The sequence below is a fragment of the Oryzias melastigma genome, linkage group LG23, assembly GCF_002922805.2.
Source record: "Oryzias melastigma strain HK-1 linkage group LG23, ASM292280v2, whole genome shotgun sequence".
NCBI lineage: Eukaryota > Metazoa > Chordata > Actinopteri > Beloniformes > Adrianichthyidae > Oryzias > Oryzias melastigma.
In genome coordinates this window covers 15,031,523-15,043,447 of record NC_050534.1, presented here as the reverse complement: position 1 = coordinate 15,043,447, position 11,925 = coordinate 15,031,523, and the positions used below count along the sequence as shown (strand labels likewise).

General features: G+C 35.9%; 1 long non-coding RNA gene across 4 annotated transcripts in view; it reads left to right on the top strand.

Annotated features, from left to right (window-relative positions):
• Window positions 1-11,925, top strand: part of LOC112158751 — a 354,072-nt gene that overhangs the window by 1,211 nt on the left and 340,936 nt on the right. For 3 of the 4 annotated variants that reach the window (XR_004947099.1, XR_002921355.2, XR_004947102.1), the window contains exon 2: window positions 912-996. This is a non-coding gene — a long non-coding RNA (uncharacterized LOC112158751). Of the gene's footprint in view, window positions 1-908; window positions 997-11,925 lie in introns of all 4 variants that reach the window. The other variant, XR_004947100.1, reaches the window with a different exon arrangement.

Sequence of the window (11,925 nt, the reverse complement as noted above, 5' to 3'; positions counted from 1 at the left end):
ATTTGCCTCTGTGTTGTTGGCTGGACAATTGTGAAGTTAGCCTCAGCTTATTTCCCATTAGCCCCTTGGTTACACCCCTTGCTATCTAGCTTATAGCACCTTCCAAGCCTTTAGCATAGTATAAGCCGTGAGATTTAATATCCCCCTGATCCAACATTAAATTATTTTATATATGTCCTCCATTGTGAGAAAACATGCTGAGAAATACAAAAACAAAACAAAAAAAACCTAGATTTTCATTGGCATGGGTCTTTAAAGTTTATTGCTTGAATGTTTAAATTACAATTTTATACATTTTCTACCATATAACGTATGTTTTGAAATGTTCTATGAAGATGTAGATTTATGCCTCATCCACTGAGAATCCTATCAATCTGCAAAAGTCATTTAAAGTTATTAAATAAGTAAATATTTTTTATGGAACTTTTCATAGAGAACAATTGACTACGTACTTTACAAAAATGAAATAAAACAAAACAAAACAATACAAGCTGGTAATGACAGGTGAGCACAGAACAACATGCTCCAACATTGAACACAAGTAAAAGATAGAATATATATATGTTATCAGCACAAAGCTCATCTAAATAAAAGCATTGTAACTTGACTTTTAAGAGTTTATGTGGCACAGAGACAGTCGGACAACAATTGCCTGAAAGGCAATGTATCCCCTAGCTTTAAAATTAGTTTTTGTAACATTTCAATTAAATTATTTGGACAAAACAGTCAAAATATTCCAAAATAAATATAACTGAGCCTCTCCTAAGATAATCTTAGCTTTCAGAAAAAATAAAAAAAATATGGAGCACAGTAGGCTACAGTAAACCTGTTGTTCCGATTGAAATGTAGCATTTAACGTTGTTAATCTGGAATGTTTTTGTCACCCTAAAGTCTTCTTTTTGCCCCAGCAGCTGCCCTTGCATGCTCCAAGTAGAAAAGCCTGTCCAAATGTCATCCAGCTGAGGTGTGTTTCACAAGATTCTTCTCAAACCCCTGGTAAGATTTGATATTTCTATTTAAGGTAATGAAATATTTATCAAGTATTGCAATGCTAAAGATACTATTGCTTAATCTAAATATGAAGATAATTAGGGTATTGATGTGCTGATCTTAATGTCATTGGAAAATTGAAATATTATTTTGAACAAAAACAAATAAATGAAAATAATTTAATATTTAAATTGAATTATTTTGTTATTTTAAGTTACTGTAAAGCCAAATTCTTCAATTTGTTAATTTCTAGATTTTTAATGGATTAATGAATTTTTAAAATGCAATTGTTTCCATTTATTTTAAAAGAAATATACTCCTCAAACAAAGCACTTAGCTTTTTTTGTTTTTTTATTTCCTTGCTCCAACTGCCTTGTTTTAGTTTTTCTTATTGAAAAACGTTGAACGAGAACTGTCTACCATAATGTACATGTTATTCTAAAGCTGGTTTTAAATCTGTTTTCATATTTTTATGCTTCTTTTTTTGCCAGGTCTTCTTTAAAAATATATTTTAGCTCAAGGGAGTTCTTAAAATAAAAATAACACCCCCTAGAATGACAACAAATCAGCCATCTGTGATGTTGATTTTTTTTTCTTGAGAAGTTAACTAAATATCTAGAAATACAAATGATAGAAAAACCCTTTAAATACACGTTTAGTGTCTTTAAAGTTAATTGTAGACAGATTAATTTAAATAGTTAATTCTCTCTCATATGCAGTACTTACATACGCTGTAAATGTAGTTTGAACGTGGAAATTGTTTCCATTTTAAGCAGCAAAATTGCAAGTGCTACATAAAAACACCTGTTAGTTAAAGGCAATTTCTTCTCACCTCGCTCCATTTACCTAAGTCAATATCTAATCTCCCCCTTCCTACTTTTGACGTTTCCATTGATCACGATTACCACTCTCTTTAACTCGTGTATCAATGATTTATCGCCTTCTGTCTTCCTTTTACATACAAGTGCCATCAAGCTGGGAGCTGCTCTGATTTCAGCATTTGAGTACAAAGGCAAAAAAGACAGTGACAGTGTGAAAGTAAGCCAATAGGATGCAGATGTGTGCATTTAAAAACATGTAAGCTGTGTGTTTGGGATGAAGAGGCAAAAGTTGGATTGTCTCGCTGTGGGCACTGACCCAGATGGTTGATGTGTGCACTAACTGCTGATGCCATCTGCTGGTTAAAAGCCTAAACTACAGACTCAGTGTTCAGGGACATCTGCATGGCATTTGTAAAAGCAAAACCCATATGTCTTATTCATATTCAGTCAGCTTTGGTTTAATTTTTCTTTGCATTTGAATTCCTCAGTTCTTTCCAGCAAGGTTAAACAAAGTTATTTCTAGCGGAATGCGCACAGGACTTGAGTCTTTTATCAGATCTGTACCGATTCAGTGAGTCAACTGTCACTGTGAAGCCTGACATCAAACCTTTGAAATATCCTTCAAATCAAGCACAATTTGCTCAACAGTGTTGCATTTATGAATGAATGAGCTTTTACCCCTTGGTATTTTTATGCCTATTTGGAATTTAAATGTATGCACAGATCAAAGCCCCTCCTTATGAGACAGAGGTGGTGCAATATGCAGAAACCCCAAGACTATTCACAGCAGCTCCTCTCTGCAGCCTTCATTTCACAGCGATGCCAGAGTCCTTCAGTAAACCTCCTCCAGGGGGCAGAAGTGCTCAGCAATGTCTTTCTTTTATCTCCCACTCTGTCTCCCTAATCTTTTCTCCTCAGCATTTTGTCTGCTCACAATAACTGTGGCATAAATATATATATGACCCCTCAGATGAATATTGATTTAGGTAAAGCTTGTAAGGTCAGAGTCTGCATCTTCATCTGCTTCACACATTCCTTTACAGCTACTCGTCCTTTGATTTTACAGTCCTGGTTTAGTATTGGTGGTGGTGGTTTGAAGGGTTGCAGTATTTTTTGTCTTACTATCATTTTAAATCATCAAACATTTCAATCTTGACGTGCTTTCAGCTGGCAGCACATCGCCTGTGAGATGGTTTGACTTTGATTTTATTTAGCCTTCACTGGTGCGTTTGGTTTCTCCTCATATGCATTTTTTTCATTAGAAGCATTAAAGCCTCACTGTTCAACCCCTGCTTTCTAAATCATGCATTACTCCAATAAAGTGAGGCTTAAAAAGGCAAAAAAAAAAAGATTGGGGTCACAGTTTGGAGACCTGAATTTTTAAACTGAGGCTGCAATCCGGATGTCAAAAGAATGGAATTAAGGAAGGAGAAAAGACAGGAATGTTGCTAGAAGAATATGACGAGTAACTGAGGACTCGTGTCAAAGAGACCTTTGTTCAAGTAGCTGTAGAAAGATCAGAGCCAGAGAGCAATGGACCTCAAGGACCTTGAAAGGATGAATTGAATGCTTATGATGCAGAACTCTATAGTCAAGGCTCTACACCCTCAACTTTTTCATTTTTTGCCATTAATTATTTCTCGTTAATTGCCAGAACCAAAAAAAAGAGAGGGGGACAGAAAGGACACCCTGGGTCTCTGGAGTCGTGCACCAGTGTGTACTTAAGAAAACCTCATACTTTGTGATCATACAAGACAGAAAAGAACAAGCAATAGAAGCACAAATTGGACTTCTTGGTCAGCAGGGTTGTTACCGCTCTTTAGCTGATTCTGCTTTGTGGAGCAGGAAACTATTTCTAGTAAATATAAAGGGTTGACTGTGGCTTATAATATGGCCCGACACTTTGAAGGTGAATTTAATTGTTAATTGTTGTTCTTTTCAAAAAATTTCTTACATCGTACAATTTGGAAAACTGGTGAAATTGTTTGTCTAATGTTAGTCCTAATTTAGTTTTTCTTTTTTTTAAATTTGCTTACCGTAAACTATAAGGTGCACTTCAAACCTTTAATTTTTTTTCCATAAAACAACAGTGTGCCCGCCTCATAATCTGGAGCTCCTCATACGTGCTGGTTGTGCTTATTGATGTCGAAGTGTTTTTTAGAGGTACACAATAGTACGTCCAAATGTCACTCTGTTTTTCGAGTTGAAAGCGGAGTTAAATGTTATTGTGAATAAGCTAATACGGCTAATGTGTAGTGATGGCTCACTATTTTTTTTATGTTTTTTAAGGTCTGAAGTTAGCTTAGTTACTATAATGTTTGTTTCAGTAGTATTAGTATTGTTTTTTATGAGTTGTAAATAATCAAGAAGTTATTGTGAATACTCTAACGCAACTAACATGTAGAGGTGTTGTACTGTGTGTGTTTTTTAATTTATTTTTTTAATGTGTTTCAAGAGGGGTGTAGGAAAAAAATCGATTTGGCGATATATCGTGATATTTCATTTGGCGATACTTGTATAGATATAAAATGTTTTCATTGCGATATTTATTTTATTATTTATGAGCGTCCTTCACGTTTTGCTTTTGTTTTCCACTTTAACCTCCGACCACTAGTTGGCAGCAGAGCGCTCAGAGCCTCTTTGAGCAGCTCACACTGCAACCAAAACAACAACAACCTAATGTTTAGTCAGCCTTGCGGTTTTAGTTGTTATGAGACATATACTATGTGTTTCAAGGTTTGACGTTAGCGTAGTTGTGTAACTTTTGGTTTAGCAGTATCAGTCTTGTTTTTTATGTGTTGCAATCAAGGTTGGTAGTTCTTGTGAATACGCTAACAGCCATGTCACACTGTTTTTTACGTGTTAGCAGTTCGTATAGTCACAGTAACGTTCATGGCAGCTGTGGGTTGTCAGTCTTTTTTATTACTTGTTGCAAGCAAGGTTTAGAGTAATGTTGTGAATATGGCAACAAGGCTAACGCTTCTAATGGTGTATTCACATTGGACGTGATTTGCCAACTTTGTCAAGTTTCAATGTTAAGTCAATGTACAGATGAGATCTGAGGTCTTGTGATAGATAAAAATAGATAGAACTTTATTAATCCCCCAAGGAAGAAATTCAGGTGTCTGGCAGCAAAACACACAGAATAAAAGAAAAGCACACAAAAAAAACCTGCATTCAACAACAAAACACAGCGCTACATGAACTTCCTACGACCACAGTTGGCGTATGCGTACAATGATTGGATTTGCAACACGGTTGATGTGGTGTGTCAACCAATCAGGGACTCAGCTTTGGTCATGTGATGTTTTCAGTGACTAGATCAAAGGGTAGAAATAAAGATTCAATATGGCCGATCGATGGGAGGATCTTCATCCTGAGCTTCCATCCATTTTCTGAACCCGCTGGGGCCGCGGGGTTGCCAGCGACTGTCCCGATTACTTGGGCAAAGGCGAGATACGCCCTGGACAGATCGCCAGCCTGTCATAGAGCCCATTGAAAAACTGGCTCCTTTTTTAACAAATTCATTTGAATTTTAAAGAGTTACAAATTTAGCATCATTAGTGGACTGTTTTTGAATGGCAGGAAGGTGGACCTATAGGTGGAGAAAATCTTTTTTGCTTTACATTGTCCCGCCCAATTTCCCATCTTTAGAACAATAATGAAGTGTAAACTCTGATCAGTGCAAACTTGTTCTCAGCATGACAGCTAAAGCAGCTTGTATTTTATTCTATTTTCGGTACAGACTGAATGCTTTTTGGACAGATGGCTTGAATGTATTAAAGCATAAGCCTGGTACTCTTAAAGACCTTAATATTCTTGGACAAGTTGGGCATTTTGGTGGATGTAACTGACTTCTGTTAGGAAAGCTGTTGTTTGAAATGGATCACAGAATCAATGGTGGGATCAAAGCAAGTAACAAAGCCTATTATCGACTGTGGCGGGAAAGGATCTTTTCATCTGAGTGAAATGGCTTATCAAAGTCTTTATTCTTTGTCCACTACAAACCCACATGAAAGAGTTTAGGTGACAGAAATTTTAATTATGTGTCTTGTAGTTGCAAATTACAGCGAACACCCACTGATGGTAATAACTTTTTATTCAAAACACAGGAACTATTTTAGCTCTGCTTATTACAGCATTCATGTTTGGATAAAAATACACTTTTATCACATTTCTTATGGCTCTTTTTGTGAACATTTATTCACTTATAATGCAAGATTGTGGTATTGTCCAGCTCCCCTTATGAAGATTTCCTGCTCTGACATGAGGATAATCACTCATCTCATGCCAGTGTACTTGTCAATCTGTTGAACCATAGGCGTTCTCACATTGCCCTGGCAAATGTGTCTTGTGAAACCAATTTGCATATTCAGAACCTTCTGACATGGAGCAAAAAGAAAAAAAAACTGAATCTTACTTTGCTGAAGTAAGAATTAAGGTATGACCACAACATTTGAGAAATTGGGGGAAAAAATTAGAGATGCTTAAAGATATTTACAGTAAAATAACCAACATTCATAACTGAAAATGACACTAAAATTGTGGAACATGTTTTTCTTAGATACAAGGCCAACTTTTTTGTCATTTAGACGGCCACGGTATAGCGATTTGGCGATTGACCTTTAATCAAAAGATTACAGGTTCGAATCCCGCCTTGTCCTTGGGCAAGACACTGAACCCCAACTTTCCTCTGGTGGAAGGTTGGCCCCAGTGTTCGGCAATGGAGCCGCCATCAGAATGAGAAAGGGTGAAAGGGATTGTGACTGTAAAGAGTGAAGCAAAAAAGCGCTTTACAAGGAAACACCATCGTCATTGTTACAACAAAATTTTAAAAAGTGTTCTTTGGTCACTGCAACATTCATATACTAAAACAGTCATTTGCCATGATAAAATGTAAAAGTAAATAATAATAAATTCATAAAAACAGCACCATTCACTAAAAACTGGAAATTATAACCATTTACTTTACATCTTGATGAAAACTGAATTAGTCATTAAAAAACAAGGATACACAATTAATAACCAGAAAAACATTGCTACAAGAGTACAAAAAAAATTGTAACAAAAACGCTATTTAATCATTTTATTTAATGCAATCTCACTTTAAATTATGAAGAAAGTGTGTCTCATATTTCCGACGTCACTTTTCTTCGATGACATCACCAATAATCACCAGTCCGCTAGCGTTAGCGCAGAGCTTCCAGCGCTTTAATACACATAATGAGAGCGGTTTTATAACTTTAAAAGGTCATACTACACCAAAAGTCATTACTTTACATTTAAATGTAAACTTCTGTGCTTCAGAGCGCATCCACGTGAAGAAAAGTGCTTTTCAGCGCGACATGGTTTACCCCCACGATGGACCCCTCCGTTTGGAGGGTGAGATTAAATTCCGGTTGGAATTTAAACTATTTAACACATTGTGTTGACACTTATTTGATAAGCGAATTACTGAAAAATCCATCTTGGACAATGGTTGAGATCTGCAAAATATGATATATTTAATTGTGTTCATATTTCAGTGAATACAATAAAGCAAACAAACTATGGAGGAGCATTAAAGGGAAGCTGAATATTGTCATCAGTTATAAACAAAGGATGATAACAAAACCATCTGTTTCCTTACTTCAATTAACAGGTTAGAAAAAAATCTAGCTTTTTTGGTTTATAGATTACTGGTTTGTTCATTCTTACTCAAATTTGAGCTCTAAAGTCAAATGACATGTCTTAGTACTGGAGACCAGATCTTTGTAGAATTTGCTTTATTATTTTCTAAATCTATCAGTTCTATCCGTAAGACTGAGACCACTCGACCCAGGCATACTTTATAACAGTTAGTTCAAGATTTTTGATCAAGCTTAATGCCCCATGATAGACTGTATCCAATACATGTCGACATGATTAAGAGGAGTGAATATTAATGACAGCACTGTAATCCAGCACAGAGATAAAAGTGGAACGCTCCAGATGCAGCGTTGCCTCTGGATTAATTGTTTCACTACACTGCACAACTGTGCACAGCCTGTTTGAAACAGATGACTCTGGAATCTAATCACCTTGCACATTGCTGCCTGCCTGCCTTCCAATAATCTAGGATTACTCATCAGTTGATAATAAAAGTTCTTGTTGACAACACAGCTAATCATTTTGGCCTTTAAAGCAGATTCCACGGCTTCGGTAATTCGTTCTGATGGATGATATGACCTCGATTCTTGATGTCAAGGTCAACAGTTTATTTGATGGCGTGGTTCCATGTTCCAGTTCAGTGCTGTCTCTTATAGGTGCAATTTGAACAGCAGAAATGTGACTGCCAGCCAATGACTTACATTATTGCCAGAGTTCTCCACATCAGGGGTGTCAAAGTCAATCGCACAAGGGGCCAAAATCCAGAAGACACTTTAGGTCGAACAGGATAAACATTTATTGAACACTCTAAAACTACATTTTTAAAACTTTAAACCTGTAACTTTTTAACATAATTATTAACTAGATATATAGCCTTACTTGCGATAATGCAGGTGGGAAGGCTGTAAGCTGAATTTGGCCAATGAAGGGCTGATAGCTGAAGATGCTGAAATTAATAGCTGAAAACGCTTAATTTGATAGCTAAAATCCCTGAAGCTAATAGCTGAAAACGCTGAAGCTGGTAGCCAGCTAAAATATTTGCAAAATCCCAAATTATCCAAAAAAAACTTAGGTTAGCCAAAACAGCTAGCATGTAGCTGAAAAAAATAAGTAGACTTCAAAATGGCCTAAAAAAGTGGAAAAAGCCTAAATTTGCCAAAACAGCTAGCAAGTAGCTGAAATATTAGCAAAACTCCAAAACAGCCCAATAAACTTAAAAAGAAAATCTAAATTAGCCAAAACAGTTTGCATGTAGCTGAAATATTAGCTAAATCCAAAACAGTCCAAGAAACTTAAAAAGAAAAGTTTAAATTAGCCAAAACAGCTAGCATGTAGCAAAGAAAAAATAACTAAACTTCAAAATAGCCTAAAAAAATGGAAAAAGCCTAAATTAGCCAAAACAGCTAGCATGTAGCTGAAATATTAGCTAAACTGCAAAACAGCCCAAAAAACTTAAAAAGAAAATCTAAATTAGCCAAAACAGTTAGCATGTAGCTAAAATATTAGCTAAACTCCAAAACAGCCCAAGAAACTTAAAAAGAAAAGTCTAAATTAGCCAAAACAGTTAGCATTTAGCTGAAATACTTGCTAAATCCAAAATAGCCTTAATCTTAGTAAAGGAAAAAATAGTCAAAACAACTAGCATAATGCCAATTCTTTTAAAACCTTAAAACTATAACTTTTTATCCATAAATATGAATTTTAAAAAGGCAGGAATATCATTCCAGAATAAATCAACATAAACCTTAAATAAGTTTCAAAATTTACCCTCCATAAAAATATTTTGTCAAAATTATACAAGTTAGAAATAAGCTCAAGATAACATCAAGCTATTAATAACAATAAAATAAAACAATCTGGAGGGCCAGATAGAATTACCTACTTATATATTTAATAAATTGGAATAAACTTCATCTGATTTTCCTTTTCCGGCACCATCTGTGCAAAAGTTATACTTTGATGTCTCTGAAGTGCAGGTGTAAAATCAAGATCTCCAACTTTCAACCAGATGGAGTGAGATTCGAGCAAAGTGGTCGTGGTGGGTAAGCAGGACGGATTGGATGCTATTAAAACTTAATTAAATTTTAATTGTAATTTGGTCTAACCAATCCCCCATAAAGTCCAATAACATAATACTTCCCCAAGCATTAATTGCAAATAACAAGCTTAAATCTGCCATCTATGTGGCTGACACCCCTTATTAGTTAAGAAATGATTTTCTGAGCTCTGACACTTCTTCCTGTGCAAGCGATCATTCATCAAGTACAGCAGCACACGCCACATGAAGATGTGTTGACGCGGTTGCTAGGGAGCACGTTGCTATGTGCTGCTATTCCCTTTTAACATTCAGAAAGGTCGACTCAGTGGTTTGATGGTTAGCAAGACATTTTGCAAAATTAGAGTTTGGCTTCGGTAGTGATTGATGCCTCCATGGCTCTCTCAATTACCGCTGTCAAACACACACACTCATCACTGTTTGCATCAAGGATCTATGCATACAGTCGATAATGTCATTCTGTGTCAGTGTTTTAACCAGACATAAAGCTGTCCATCAGGAACTCCATAAAATTAATGGTATGCAAGGTGGAGAACATTGTTTTTCTTCCTTGCATACATACTGTAAGTAGACTATTACCTGAATACTTAACTCAATGTGTTCTTCTACTTTTACCTTCCTTTTTTTCATAGCAACACTTATTTTTTGGCAGACTTTATTTTTATAATTCTGGTTCTGTTGTAAACTCATTTATCAAAGTTGGTGTGTATTGATATAGAGGCTTTTTTATTTAAAAACAGCATTTTTGGTAACACTTTATAATAAGATTCCTTGACAAACTTTATTAACACACGTCATTAATGTATGTATAGGGTGTTAGGAAGACATTTATTAGCACAATAAGCCAAATTAGGTTAATTAACATCTAATTTTTACTTGTTTGTGGTCTTCATAAAGAACAAATGCTTCCCTGAAATATATATATATATATATATATATTTCCAGCATGACAGCATGTCACATGGTGATCATTATCTGTCGAACACAACCTTGATATCATCACCCCCTACACACGCTTAGGCTAACTGTGGAATAAAGTTGACATGACCCCCCCTTCTGCTTTTTTACTGCTCTTCCAACTGTGCTGACATTTTAGCTCTAGTGATTCTGTCAGTGTGAAAGAATCATCCTATACAGCTATCCCCCTCTGCACCCCAGGGCTGTCAACTCCCTATTTGGTATATGTGTTGTAAATTCTCAGCATCAACCAATGTTATTTTTCCAGTGAGCGCTTCAGCCTGCTGTGTGTCATGGGGAGTGAAGGCACCTTGTAGCTTTTCAAACTCTCTAAATCCATCCAAGATGATTCTATAACCGCGTGTCAAAGTTCAAAAAACACAATAGTCTCAGTCAGTCTTTCCAATGATATCACTGTCTTATCCACTCACATCATTTTGGAGCTGTTCATACTTTCGCTCTGCCTCATGTTTACCAAACACAACTTGGGTTTTGTACAAAAATAGATGAAGCCCACTCCAAAGAACATTGTGTTTTTAGCATGTTCTTGTAGCATTTTTCTCATGATGGACACAAAAAAAGAAAGTTTAGCTTAAAACTGCTTTAAAAAGCCCCCTGTTCCACTTAATTCTGATGCATCCTCTTGTAGATGACTAGATCTATGTACATCTTTGTTTTCTTTGTCTGAGCTCAAAATTGTTTGACTGGAAAGCTCCAATATTGTTCACCATTTTTGTTTTACCAGTAATGTTAGGTTGGGCTTGTGAGGGGCTGTAACCAATTATGTAAACAGAAGGATGTTGGGATGTAGCGGTGTGCTTACTTTGCACCAAGAGTCCCGCCCACAACTCGGAGGCGAATTTCTAATTAACTACTGTTGCTCTGCAGAAACTATGTCCAAGAAAACGACAGGTTTATTGAGTTTGGCTAAAATCGGCATAATCAAAAGGGAACACTTTAAATCAGGGATAGGCAACTCAAGGCCTCGAGGGCCTCATTCCTAAAGGTCTTCCAACATACCCTACTTAGGCTTGTTCTAATTGGCTAGACCACACATGTCAAAGTCAAGGCCCGGGAGCCGGATACGGCCCTCCGAGTAATTATATCCGGCCCTCCAGATCATTTTATTTTATTATTATTGGCCCAATGTTATCTCGCGCTCATTTCTAACTTGTATAATTTTACAAAGTATCTTTTTATGGAGAGTAAAATATTAAAAGTTATTTTAAGTTTAAGTTGACTTATTCTGGAATAATAGTCCTTCCTTTTTATTAATCACATTTATATTAAAAACTTACAGTTTTAAAACTGCTAGCTTCTGCTAGCTTTTTGGACTATTTTGGCATTAACTACATTTTTTAGGCTATTTTGGAGTTTAGCTAATATTTCAACTACATGCTAGCTGTTTTGGCTAATTTAGGCTTTTTTTTGTTGTTTTTTTTTTAAGGCCGTTTTGGAGTTTGGCTAATATTT